Source organism: Callorhinus ursinus, unplaced genomic scaffold (genome assembly GCF_003265705.2).
Source record: "Callorhinus ursinus isolate GAN/ISIS: 27379988/994484 unplaced genomic scaffold, GSC_fseal_2.0 scaffold12, whole genome shotgun sequence".
Classification (NCBI taxonomy): domain Eukaryota; kingdom Metazoa; phylum Chordata; class Mammalia; order Carnivora; family Otariidae; genus Callorhinus; species Callorhinus ursinus.
The window spans coordinates 33,233,194-33,245,361 of NW_027397074.1; the positions used below are offsets into that span (position 1 = coordinate 33,233,194).

At 35.4% G+C, this 12,168-nt stretch overlaps 1 protein-coding gene across 1 annotated transcript in view; it reads right to left on the bottom strand.

Moving 5' to 3' along the window:
- CRPPA (CDP-L-ribitol pyrophosphorylase A) overlaps nt 1–12,168 on the bottom strand; it is a 408,855-nt gene that overhangs the window by 260,292 nt on the left and 136,395 nt on the right. The window lies entirely within an intron of this gene.

Here is a 12,168-nt window from a genome sequence, read left to right on the forward strand (position 1 = left end):
AAAGGATGTACTGCAGAAAATGCTGAATTATTATTAAAAGGTTGGTCACACAGGGATTGTTGGATGATTCTGGAAACGTTATATTCTATAGTTACCTACATTTAACTAACCTGGAAAGACTAAAAACAGGGAAGGCAGTAAGAAATTATTGTAATAGTGCAAGTATGAGAGAAATAAGACTTGAACTGGGACAATGATAGCAAGAGATGAAGAGATTATTACCAGAGGTGGTCTCAGACTAGATTTAGAATAGTACATATATTACAAAAATTTTCCTAAAGAGGGGTGCCTGCATGTCTCAGTTAGTTAAACATCCGACTCTTGATTTTGGCTCAGGGGATGATCTCAGGGTTGTGAGATGGGGTCTGTATAGGAGCTCTCCACTCAGCAGGGAGTCTGCTTCAGATTCTTTCTCCCTCTCCTTCTTTCCCCTCTTCCCCTCCCTGTGCACACGTGCATGGTCTCTCAAATCTTTTAAAAAGAAAAATTTTCCTAATGACATTTTTATTCCATATTGCTCAATATTCTAATTAACTTCCATTTTTTTCCTTCCTATACCAATATGAACAAAAATTTAATGACTAAACAAGGGAAGTGTTTTATCTATACTATTCTAATTGCCCAGAAAGTCACATTTCGGTGGTTAGCACTGGCATTACATTTAGAAGTCTTTACAATCTACTATTCTAAAATAGAAAGCGTGTCACTTAGTAAAACATTAAACCCTGTACTTCTAAGAGCATTACATCGTAAGTAGGATTCATCCTAATTCTATGCAATTTTGACAAAATATTAGAGAAGTAAAGGTTTTGAGGTCTTAGCAGTGCTAGAAATTAGTTGGCTCATAAATTTCAAGACTTTTCTTTCAGTTTAAAGTTCATATTGAGGGGCACCTGGGTGTCTCAGTTGGTTAATTAAGTGTCTGCCTTCCGCTCACTTCTCCCTGCTTCTCCCTCTCTTCCCCACTTGTGCTCTCTGTCACTACCTCTCTCTCAAATAATAAAAGCTTTTTTAAAAAAAGTTCTCATTGAGTACAAAGTTCAGAGAGAACATTAAAAAAAATAACAAAACAGTTCCATATGCATCAGCCATATATTGATAATAAAATAGGAAGAAACTGGATTTCATTATGTAACATTTAGTTTGTTCAAGGAATCACATATTCTAGATATTATAGGGAGACAATTTTCCAAGAAGTTTCTCATATACCCAAACATTTTCAAAAGTATTAATAGCTAATTTACTCCAGATTGACATTTCAAAGATGTTTGCACAGCAGGCAGATTTGCAAAGATAGGTACATGTCTTCCTGGAGCAAATCTGTTTATATTCCAGAAAATAAAGGTAAAGTCATCTCTCTCCCTGAGGCAGGTCTGCTTGACATTCCAGAATAATAAAGACAATGTCTCTTTTGTAACCGGAGGACGTACTGGTTTGCCCACAGTCCCTGAATAAGGCAAGTGCTCCCCAGTATCAAGAGTCTTCTTAATGCATCCCACTGAGACAGCACCTAGTTGTAACTGCATTTCCCTGTAGGAACTGCAATTCAGAAAACCAGCGCTACACTGTTAAATGCTCCTTAATGCTACTGCTGTAACAAACTGTCTTTTCTCTGAGCACAGAGTTTCAGGTCTTACCCTGATACTTAAGATATTAGCATGAATGTCTGCATGCACGTATCATATAATTCCTCAGATCCTGCCAAGTTTGACTTAACAGATATAAGACAATCATATCAGATCTTAACTTCAAAAATGTGAGTAAATTTGAATTTTAAAAAATGACCTAATTTAAGATGTTCTTTTGCATATACGTAAATAACGTCTAGGATGAGAACATGAGAGATATTTAGCTTTGTAAGTACTGAAATGGAGAAAATACTTAAGGACAGGGCATGGGATCCTTGCACACAGAAACATCCTGTTTTTACAGCTAGCAAACAATAAATAGGTATTTTAAACTTACAACAGTTTTTTTAAAGAAAAAAGTCATTTCAAGAAAAATGGTCTATGTTCTTAAAAGAAACAACTTGAAAAAGGTAAAAAACAAAAAATCCAAAAATTCCACTACCTACTAACTTCAACGTTCAATAAACATCATTCCCACAACTCTCTATTAATATATACAGTAGGACAAAAAGGATGCAGGAACAAAAGCACTAATACATTCTAATGAGATGACATTCCTTTTTTTTTTTTTTTTTTTTACCTAGTTAGGAAAGAAAATTGAATAGAGTAAACCTGAAGATGATGCTAAGCTTCAGATTATTTTCCAGAGCACTAAGCTTCTAAATGTTAAGAAAAGGTAGCATGGAGAGGATTAAGACACTGGATTTTTAATGGCAATGACTTTCATTTGTCAGTACTTGTTGACCTCCTTCTACGAGAAGGAAATAAATAACACATTTTAACTTCCACCTCAAGCCTGGTTCTGGTCATATTATTTTTACCCCGACAGGATTTATTGTACTCACATTCTATTCTAGAACTGTAATACCCACAATGTAGACATATCTACATCCCAAAACACTTTTTATACAAAATTTCTCCATTTCTAAGTTCTTTTTAATTCATTACTTCATGTGATAAACTGTATGTGCAAGGAGTTTTTTTAGTTGGTTTTGTTTTTTTTTTAATTTTTTATTGTTATGTTAATCACCATACATTACATCATTAGTTTTTGATGTAGTGTTCGACAAAGTACAGCATCCTTTCTTGATCAAAACTCTTCAGAGTATAGGGATAGAGGGTACATACCTCAATATCATAAAAGCCATCTATGAAAAACCCACAGCAAATATTATTCTCAATGGGGAAAAGCTGAGAGCTTTCCCGCTAAGGTCAGGGATGCGGCAGGGATGTCCACTATTACCACTGCTATTCAACATAGTATTAGAAGTCCTAGCCACAGCAATCAGACAACCAAAAGAAATCAAAGGCATCCAAATCGGCAAAGAGGAAGTCAAACTCTCACTCTTTGCAGATGATATGATACTGTATGTGGAAAACCCAAAAGACTCCACCCCAAAACTGTAGAACTCATACAGGAATTCAGTAAAGTGGCAGGATATAAAATCAATGCACAGAAATCAGTGGCATTCCTATACACCAACAAGACAGGAGAGAGAGAAATTAAGGAGTCGATCCCATTTACAATTGCACCCAAAACCATAAGATACCTAGGAATAAATCTAACCAAAGAGGCAAAGGATCTGTACTCACAAAAACTATAAAATACTCATGAAAGAAATTAAAGAAGACACAAAGAAATGGAAAAACGTTCCATGCTCATGGATTGGAAGAACAAATATTGTGAAGATGTCAATGCTACCTAGAGCAATCTACACATTCAATGCAATCCCCATCAAAATACCATCCACTTTTTTCAAAGAAATGGAACAAATAATCCTAAAATTTGTATGGAACCAGAAGAGACCCCGAATAGCCAGAGGAATGTTGAAAAAGAAAACCAAAGCTGGCGGCATCACAATTCTGGACTTCCAGCTTTATTACAAAGCTGTCATCATCAAGACAGTATGGTACTGGCACAAAAACAGACACATAGATCAATGGAACACAATAGAGAGCCCAGAAATGGACCCTCAACTCTATGGTCAACTCATCTTCGACAAAACAGTAAAGAATGTCCAACGGAAAAAAATTGAACAGCCACATGCAGAAGAATGAAACTGGATAATTTCCTTACACCACACACAAAAATAGACTCCAAATGGTTGAAAGACCTAAACGTGAGACAGGAGTCCATCAAAATCCTAAAGCTGGTTTTGTTTTTTTACAAAAGCCTCAACATTTTTAGATTCTTTGACTTTTTGCTTTTAGACTCAAAGAAGAGACATTTGGGAAGAAAAGTTTGGTTCCCTCTCTCCCTTACAGATCTGTAGTCACTGCTCCACCACCACCAAGCACTGTGAACTATCCTGATAGACTCCGTTTCTCGCTCACCTATGTTACCTAATAGATCTCAACATCAGTAGTTCTAATAATACATGTAGACATTGTATTTTATTTTTCCCCTCATCACCTTTATAACAGACAATTTGGCTAATGGTCATATCCTTGGATTCCACTTGCATTCCCTCCAAAGTTCATAGGCACAGCTTCATTGTATTAGGATAGTGAATACTGTGGAGATGCAAGAGGTCAAGCAGAGTTTTTCTTTATGTTTTGATTTTGGTTTTTGGCACCTAGGTCCCTGTCTGAAGAATTCTTTATGAGGAAATTCAAAATCCTAACCAAAATCAGTACAATTGTTACTTGGCAATTGTTATTCCTCAACTTTCCCATAGCTATGCCCATTTGGTCTTACAGAATTAGTCATTTCAAGGAAATAGTCTTCTAGCTTTCAGAATAAGCATTATCCATATGTTGGATGCCTTTATCATCATTCACATCTATTCTCTTTAATTTTTACTTAGAGTACACTGTAATTATTTCAAGTTTCCCGCTATAATAACCTGGTAGCAGTTGTATTCTATTTCTCATCTGCTAAATAGTTCTAAAATAGTGTTGCTCTAGCGTTGCTCTGTCTTAATTTTATTTCCTCTGATAACTGTATTCATCTCTTGCAATGCCATCTTTGAAGTTTGTTTTTAGCCTTCTTGAATTCAAATTTTTACTGAATTCTACAGAACAAAAGGTATGAGAATATTTTGGGGGTAGGGAAAGCGTTGATGTTTCTTTCATATTTTTAAAATCTGATTTGACGTGCTGCAATTCTTTTTAGTATGAATTGTAGAGTTCCCTAATTTTTTTTTCATAAGTTGCAGAGTTAAAAAATGGTGGGCCCTGAAAATTTTCCCTGCCTCTGCTGCTGTACCACAAAGATTTAAAGGATTTTCTCTGACTTTTCCCTGGCCTTCATTTCAGCCCTTCAATCTACTTTTCCCTCAATTAAAATTTAAGAATTATCTGAATAACCACCATTGCCCCATAACAATGTCTTGCAGATCCATGGGTGGGGTTTAGAAGACAGGATGAGCCAGATCAAGGTTCCAGTAGATTCAGGGACTGTCAAGGGCCCCTTTGTGATTCAAAAACAACAGTGTTCATGCTGCTTCATCACATGATGATAGAGGCGAGGAAACTCCTGGGGGTCTCTTTTGTAAGAGAACTAAGGCCTTCATGAAGGCTCCCTCCTCATGACCTAATCATTTCCCAAAGGCCCCACTTTCTAACATCACCACACTAGGGTTAGGATTTCAACACACAAATTGTGGAGGAGAACCCATTCAGTCTATAGTACTTGTGTATTACACATTCTCAAAAAAAAAGTATTCAATAAATGGTAAGAGTATTTTCAGATTAAAAATCCATAAAACTGAGCTTCATTTCACTTTTCAATTAAAAACATTTAAGAACATATGATTATATATATACATGTATGTGTTTAGATTAAATCTCAAGTTCTATAATTGTTAAAGTCCTCCATAATCTACTTATATTCTGTTCAAATCCTAACCATCCAACTTTACTTATCAACACTACTTGTCAACAAAAATATTCTTTATGGCCACTTTCTTCTATTGTCACAAACACTGGACCCTTTCTTGCCTGTGATGGCTTCAGCCCATACTGACTTCAATACATACTTGTTCCCTTGTTAAAGCTTTGTTTCTTAAACTTAATTATAACAGTTAATAAATACAACATAAGCTGCTAGAATACAGAATATAGATATATGGAGGCACAATCCCCAGCCAATGTTAACTTTTGTTATTATTAAGATATATTTGTTCTACTATTATTTAATGAATTAAAATTCCAATTAAAAGGTTCATCATCTAGGGCCTACAAACTAAGACAGATATGCACACACAAGTATTAAATAGTAACATTTTCTTACTACCTTTAAAAAACAAACAGAAACACTGCAATTGATTTCTTCCTAAAATTGACACTCTAAAGAACTGTTTCCAGTTAAGTGTAATTCTTTTTTTTTTTATCATACTCCTTTTCTCCCAACCAGAAAATATTTTCCATGCTTGAGTTAAAAAAAAACAAAACAAAACACTTAGATTTACCTAAATATAAAAAAGAGTCTTGGACACCTTTAATAAACAAAGACCACATTAGACAATGTTTATGAAAACACTCTATGGTATCATCTCATGCTGTCATTCCTAATGTTTCCATACTCAAACACAACAAATGGAACAATCTGCTGGCTAGAAGAATTCCTTGTTCTGTAAATATTTTGGTTCAAAGAACATTTAAACAATATTTAAAACCTTCCAGTATGTTCAGTAAAATTAAAGAGATATACTAAAAAACAAAAAAACCATGAAGTACTTTCCTTACATCATGACAAATAAGAATTTAGAAAAGATTTACTATTAACGAAATGTTCAGCCATCTGAATACTAAAAATACTATTTAAAGCATGGCTATTAGAAAAGGAAATGGATTGTCAAAAATGTTTTCCATTTCAAGAAGAGTTAAGGTTTAACTAAGGCTGAAAGACTTTGGTTCAAGTCCCATGAGTCAGAGACTCCAAAATATATTTCTGAAAAGTCAACCTTCTTTTTACAGAACATGTTGGCTGGACCATCTCTGAATCTGATTCCATTAATTTCTCACTTCCCTCCCACCCAAACAATGGCACTAATTTGGACATAAATGAGCAAATAAGAGCAAGATACATTTTCTACTCTGTAGACAATAATAACAATTAAAAGTCTTGTGGTTGCCAAGGGCAACCCCCGGAGATGTTGGTCTCAGGGTACAAAGTTTCAGTTATGCAAGATGACTAAATTCTGGAGGTCTAATGTAGGGCATGATGACCATAATTAACAATATTGTATTGTATACCTGAAATTTACTGAGGATAGATCTTAAGTTCTGACAAAAACCAAAAAAATAAATAAAACACAAAAAAACAGTAATTACGCGAAGTGATGAATATGTTAACTACTTTGACCGTGATGATCATTTCAAAGTATATATGTACATCTTAATATATATATATAATCATATATATAATTTTTATTTGTCAATTATATCTCAATAAAGCTGAAGAAAAAGTATCCTTCTATACTGCAAATCCACATTTTTGAAAGGCATCTTCTGCCAACTGTGACTGCTGAGACTAGGCCATCAGTTCATCATTCAGTGTGTTTATCTCTAGTGTGTGAATGCTGTTCCTGGACCTTCTGAGGTTAACAGCCCAGATCTTCTCCTTCTCCATTTTTAGTAATTTTCACCTGAGAAACTCCTTTAATAAGCATTCATTATTTTCTACTCTTGAAATGCCAGTTAATCTTTACTTCATGGTTATTTTTAGGCTTTTGTGGAGGTTCTGTCCACCTAATGCTGAGCATTTACTATTTCTTATTTTTTTAAGATTCAGCATTAAAGCCTTTTTGTAGTTAAGAGCACGGTCTTTGGAGCCAAGCTCCCTGGCTCTGAAACAAGCTCTGCAACCAGCTTTCTGTGTGACTTTGGGTGAATTACTTAAGCCCTGAGGCTCAGTCTACTCATCAGTAAAATAAACTCTTCAGAATTGATAAGAGGGTTAATTAATTATGAGAGTTAAGGATTAACTTTTCCAGAACTTCTTCCCTATAGGTGAGCTTCCTGGGAGGCTTTAGAGGAAAAAAGCTTTAAGACAATAAATATTGGTGCACTTTTGAGGTGAGAAATGAACCAGATTACCATTCTGCCATGTTATGTAAGTTATGGACCTCCAAATATGAACAGTGAGCTGGTACATCATACCAGTAGCCTGCTACGTCACAAGCTGCCACCAAAGACTCAGACCCTAGCGCATTGGATATACCAAAGTCTTGACCTTCACTTAGTCCTAAAAATGCTGGGCAGGCAGAACAGCATTAGAACCAAGGTTCTGCCATGTCACAACAATGTTGGATTCCAGTACCTTATCACACCAGAGGAAGGGCTGGTACTTCCTTGCTTATGCAGCTTAAAAGCCACAGTGCATGAAGATTGGAGTCTAACATTAGCCTTTAAGATCCTTTTGCAATGCTACTTAAGGCATTGGTCACTGCTTCTATTCCTGAGTCCAAGGACTTCCCCCAACAATCACTGTTATAAAAGTCTGAAGTCTAGTGTGAGTGCTGTCATGTCATTCATCTTTGTTTGCTTGATATATTTAAAGCACTAATAACCATCCCTGCACATAGTGCCATATTTAATGTCTGCTATGTTTATTCCATTCACTATTCATTTAACTCCCACTTTTAAATAGCACTTTAACACATCACCATACCTCCATTACCCCCTTGGCATTGTATACCTCACATTTGAAGTTTTACCCTTTTTAAGAATCTATGTTAAATATTTTAAACACTTATCTTATTGAAATCACAAAGCACACCTACATATATATCATCATTATACTCATGTTGTGTTATGAAAACTGAGGCACAGAAGTTTAAATAACATGTTTGAGATCATACAACCAGTAAGGGATAATACTCAGACTAAGGTCTACTGGATCCCCCGGTCCCTTTCCTTAACCTCCTCAATACACTGGGTGTCAGTTTACTCCAGGTAACTATTACCTCATCATGAAAGTCACAAGACCTTTACTCAGAGAGAATGATACTACAGATTCCAAAGTCAGCTCAGGAGGAACATCTCATCTGGACAAAGTCATTTGAGTCCTAAGAAGTTTAATTGCTGCCATACACAATCTCCTAACTCAGATCATTTTTCTGGGTCCTGGACAGGGAACCAAGTATTTAAGAAAGGTCCTCCAATGCCGGTTCTTAGATTTTATCCTGGAAAACAGTCAAGGGTGTTTGAACCACTGCATTCAATACATGTCGAGCAGTTGGTGATGGTAGAAGTGATTATTTTGGTAATAAAACCTTTAAAAAAGTCCACCTTTATACATCCCCTTCTCTCTGTTAAAATTCCTTTGAAGGCCATTATGGTTCTGATGAAAAACTACAAGGATTGTGGAATAGAATATACAAACCTCAAGCCTTATAAACCTGAACACTATCCCAACAAATTCAAGGCTCCCATTTCATTATACAAATTATACATCCAAAAGCTGGATATTGTGTCTAGGGTAAAAGGTACCAAATGCACATCTGCTCAAGCTTATCTCCCCACCAAGTTTCACTACAGAATGTTATACTTTATATAACTAGTGGACAATTTTGTAGTAAATGAGAAATTACTAGCTTTAGCTCATAAGTATTTTTTGGCAGGCATATTCTGTATTACCCGTTTTGTCATTTTGTAAATGACAAAAAATAGGTTAAAAAGGTATGTGCAGTAATATGACCTCTTTATTTTTTCCTGGTAATGCATAAAACATTTGGAGGCTGAGTACTGGCAAGATGACATAAACAAATCTTCCGTCTTAATTAAAAATATAAAAGGCAAGAAGAGAGTATCCTGTCCACTGATGGATTAGCATTTCATTCATTCAACCAGTAAGTATTTATTGAGGGCTCTGAGCCGGACCGCAGATTGTTCACAGAGATCCTAGCAATGAACTACACAAAGCTTCTGTCCTTGTGGAGCTTACATCACACTGGAAAGATGAAATTAAGTTTAGACTTGTGTTTCTCCAATTTCAATATGCATAAGAATGCCCAGGAATCTTGTTAAAAATAGAGATTTTTATTCCTGTAGACATGTGTTGGGCGTCTAAGAATCTGCATTTCTAACAAGCTTCCAGCTGATGTTGCTAAAACTGGCTCATGGAACCCACTTTGAGGCAGCAAGAGGTTAGAGCATTTGAACCCACTTTAATCTAAAAGCCCACTCTCATTTTCAGTAGAAATGAGAAAATTTCTCATTTCAAGAGTGTGCTTCCATATAGCCATCAGAATATAATTTTAACTTGGACTCTACTGAAGCCATTGCATTTCCATATCATATAAAATAAATTACCCATATCTTGATTTAATCAGTATGGCAAATATACATGAGTAACATTAAAGAATTACTTCAACTATTTTTTTTCCAAATTTGTAACCAAATTTATAGCATAATCTAACTTACTTTTACAAAATTTTAACTTTTTCTAAGTAACTAGACACTGTCCAGATATATAGAAGTATAATTAGAGCCCATTTCCTATATAATTATGCCCTAATAAAGTATGCACAAGTTAAATTCTAGTCAAAATATCATGGATTTAGATTAATTAGAATCAACACCAACAACAGTTTCAAGTCAGTTTTATTGATGATTTAAATAGTCTACTGAAGACTATAGTTTATTACATGTAGCCATTCATTAGAAATTACAAGTACAACACATATGGCTTTACTCCCAACCCACCGTAAAATTTGAGCATTCATGAAACCTAACAGACTGTACTAGCAGTTCTTAACTCAGGGCAACTTTGTCAAGTCAGCAAAGTCAGGACACATTTTCAGTTGTCACATGTGGGATAGGAAACTACCACTGGCACCTAGCAGACAGAGGACAGGGATGCTGTCATATATTCTATGATGCACACACTGGCCAACCTCCAAGAAAAAAAACTATCTATACAAGTAAGTCAAAAGCATAGCTACTGCAAAATCCTGCATTAGACGGAGAGTTCTAGTTTTGGGTATTCAGCATTTATTTGTGAATCAATATGTGATACCAAAAACAGTAATATTCTAGCAACTTTAAGGCTTTAATATAGTCATTCTTTTTATAAGGGAAATACTAAAATTGATTTTTATCAAGTGTTTTAATATTTTTATCACACCACAAATGTGACAAGTGTATATTCAAAATGAGTAGGTAAAAGGAGGTATATATTAAAACCAGATTTGCAACTCAGTAAGCTCTGTATCTTGTTTTTTCACCATCTTTAATTTTAAATTAGATAGGAAATACACAAGAAACCATCAGCAGCTACAGTCGTGTATGAGCAGCTTAGTGATTTCACATGCTCTTCTATCACAGAGGAACTATCCACTAGATTAACTTTTAGGCAATATTTAATACCATCCCAACACTTGTACAATCCAAATACTACCACTGTAATTGTTCAAATCCTACATAGTAAGCAAAAAAATTTTCATTATTGTATTTTCCTCTCTACTGAGAAATGTAATTCCCAAATTTACGTAGAAAATAAAATTTCCATTTCATACAACTTTTCATTATAAGCTGTATATTAGTAACCTATTGAATATACATTATTTAGTGTATAGGTCCAAAATGTTCTTATAATACTAAAGATAAATTACTTTTCAGGCAAAAGTAACTAAAAAAAGATCATGTGACTTATTTCAGAAGTGTGTGAACACGTGCACACTTCAGGATATTTTTTAAGCCGTATATGCCCAGTTAATAAAGAAAGGTAGATTTGTATCTTGATGTAGAATCCTATTTTAGGTTCTAAAGAACAAACCTTAAAGTGTTGCTTATGGACTTATTTCTTCACCCGACTTCAGAGCCCCCTCTGCACAGCTCATTTCCTCCTCTCTCTCTCTCTCTCTCCCTCTCTCCCTCTCCCTCTCTCCCTCCTTTCCTGACAGAAGGCCTTTGGATACCAACTTTAACTTCATCACTCTGGCTGACTCCAGTTCATCTCATCTCTCTAACATCTGCTCTTTGCCCTTCCCTTCCCTCCTTTTGTGAAAATAGTTGTCTTATGGCTGGGAAATCAATTAGAACTTCTTGGGCGTACTTTTCTAAACTCCTCTCAACAGTTCACGTGATTGATGGATGCCCAGCGGCTACCTCTTTATCTCCAGAAATGTATTTGGCTGACATCCAGGTGGAGAGGTTTTCCAGAAGCTTGCTTGTTCATCATCCTATCACCATTAACCACAACTATGTATCTGGTTCTCACCATATATACAGCCTTGTGCAAGGATCAGTGATAAAAGAAATGGTGAAAGAGATGGGTATAAGAATATAACAATAAAAGGCAGAACATGCACAGTGACACCGCTGCTGATGAGTAGTTTAGGAAGTCCAAGAATCAGAAAAATGGGGATAACTTCATGAAAAGAGTTATTAAACTGAGCCTCAAATGAAATCCCTAGTAGGGATGGAAATATAATTAAACAGAATGCTAGGTGAAAAGGACAGAAAACTACTGAATTCCAGGGCATGAGCACGATAGTATGTTTGACTACAATAAAGAGAATTTAGTGAGTGAAAGGTTCAGTATAGACTATGAAAGAGATCAAATAACTGGTCAAGCTGTATAGACTTTGAC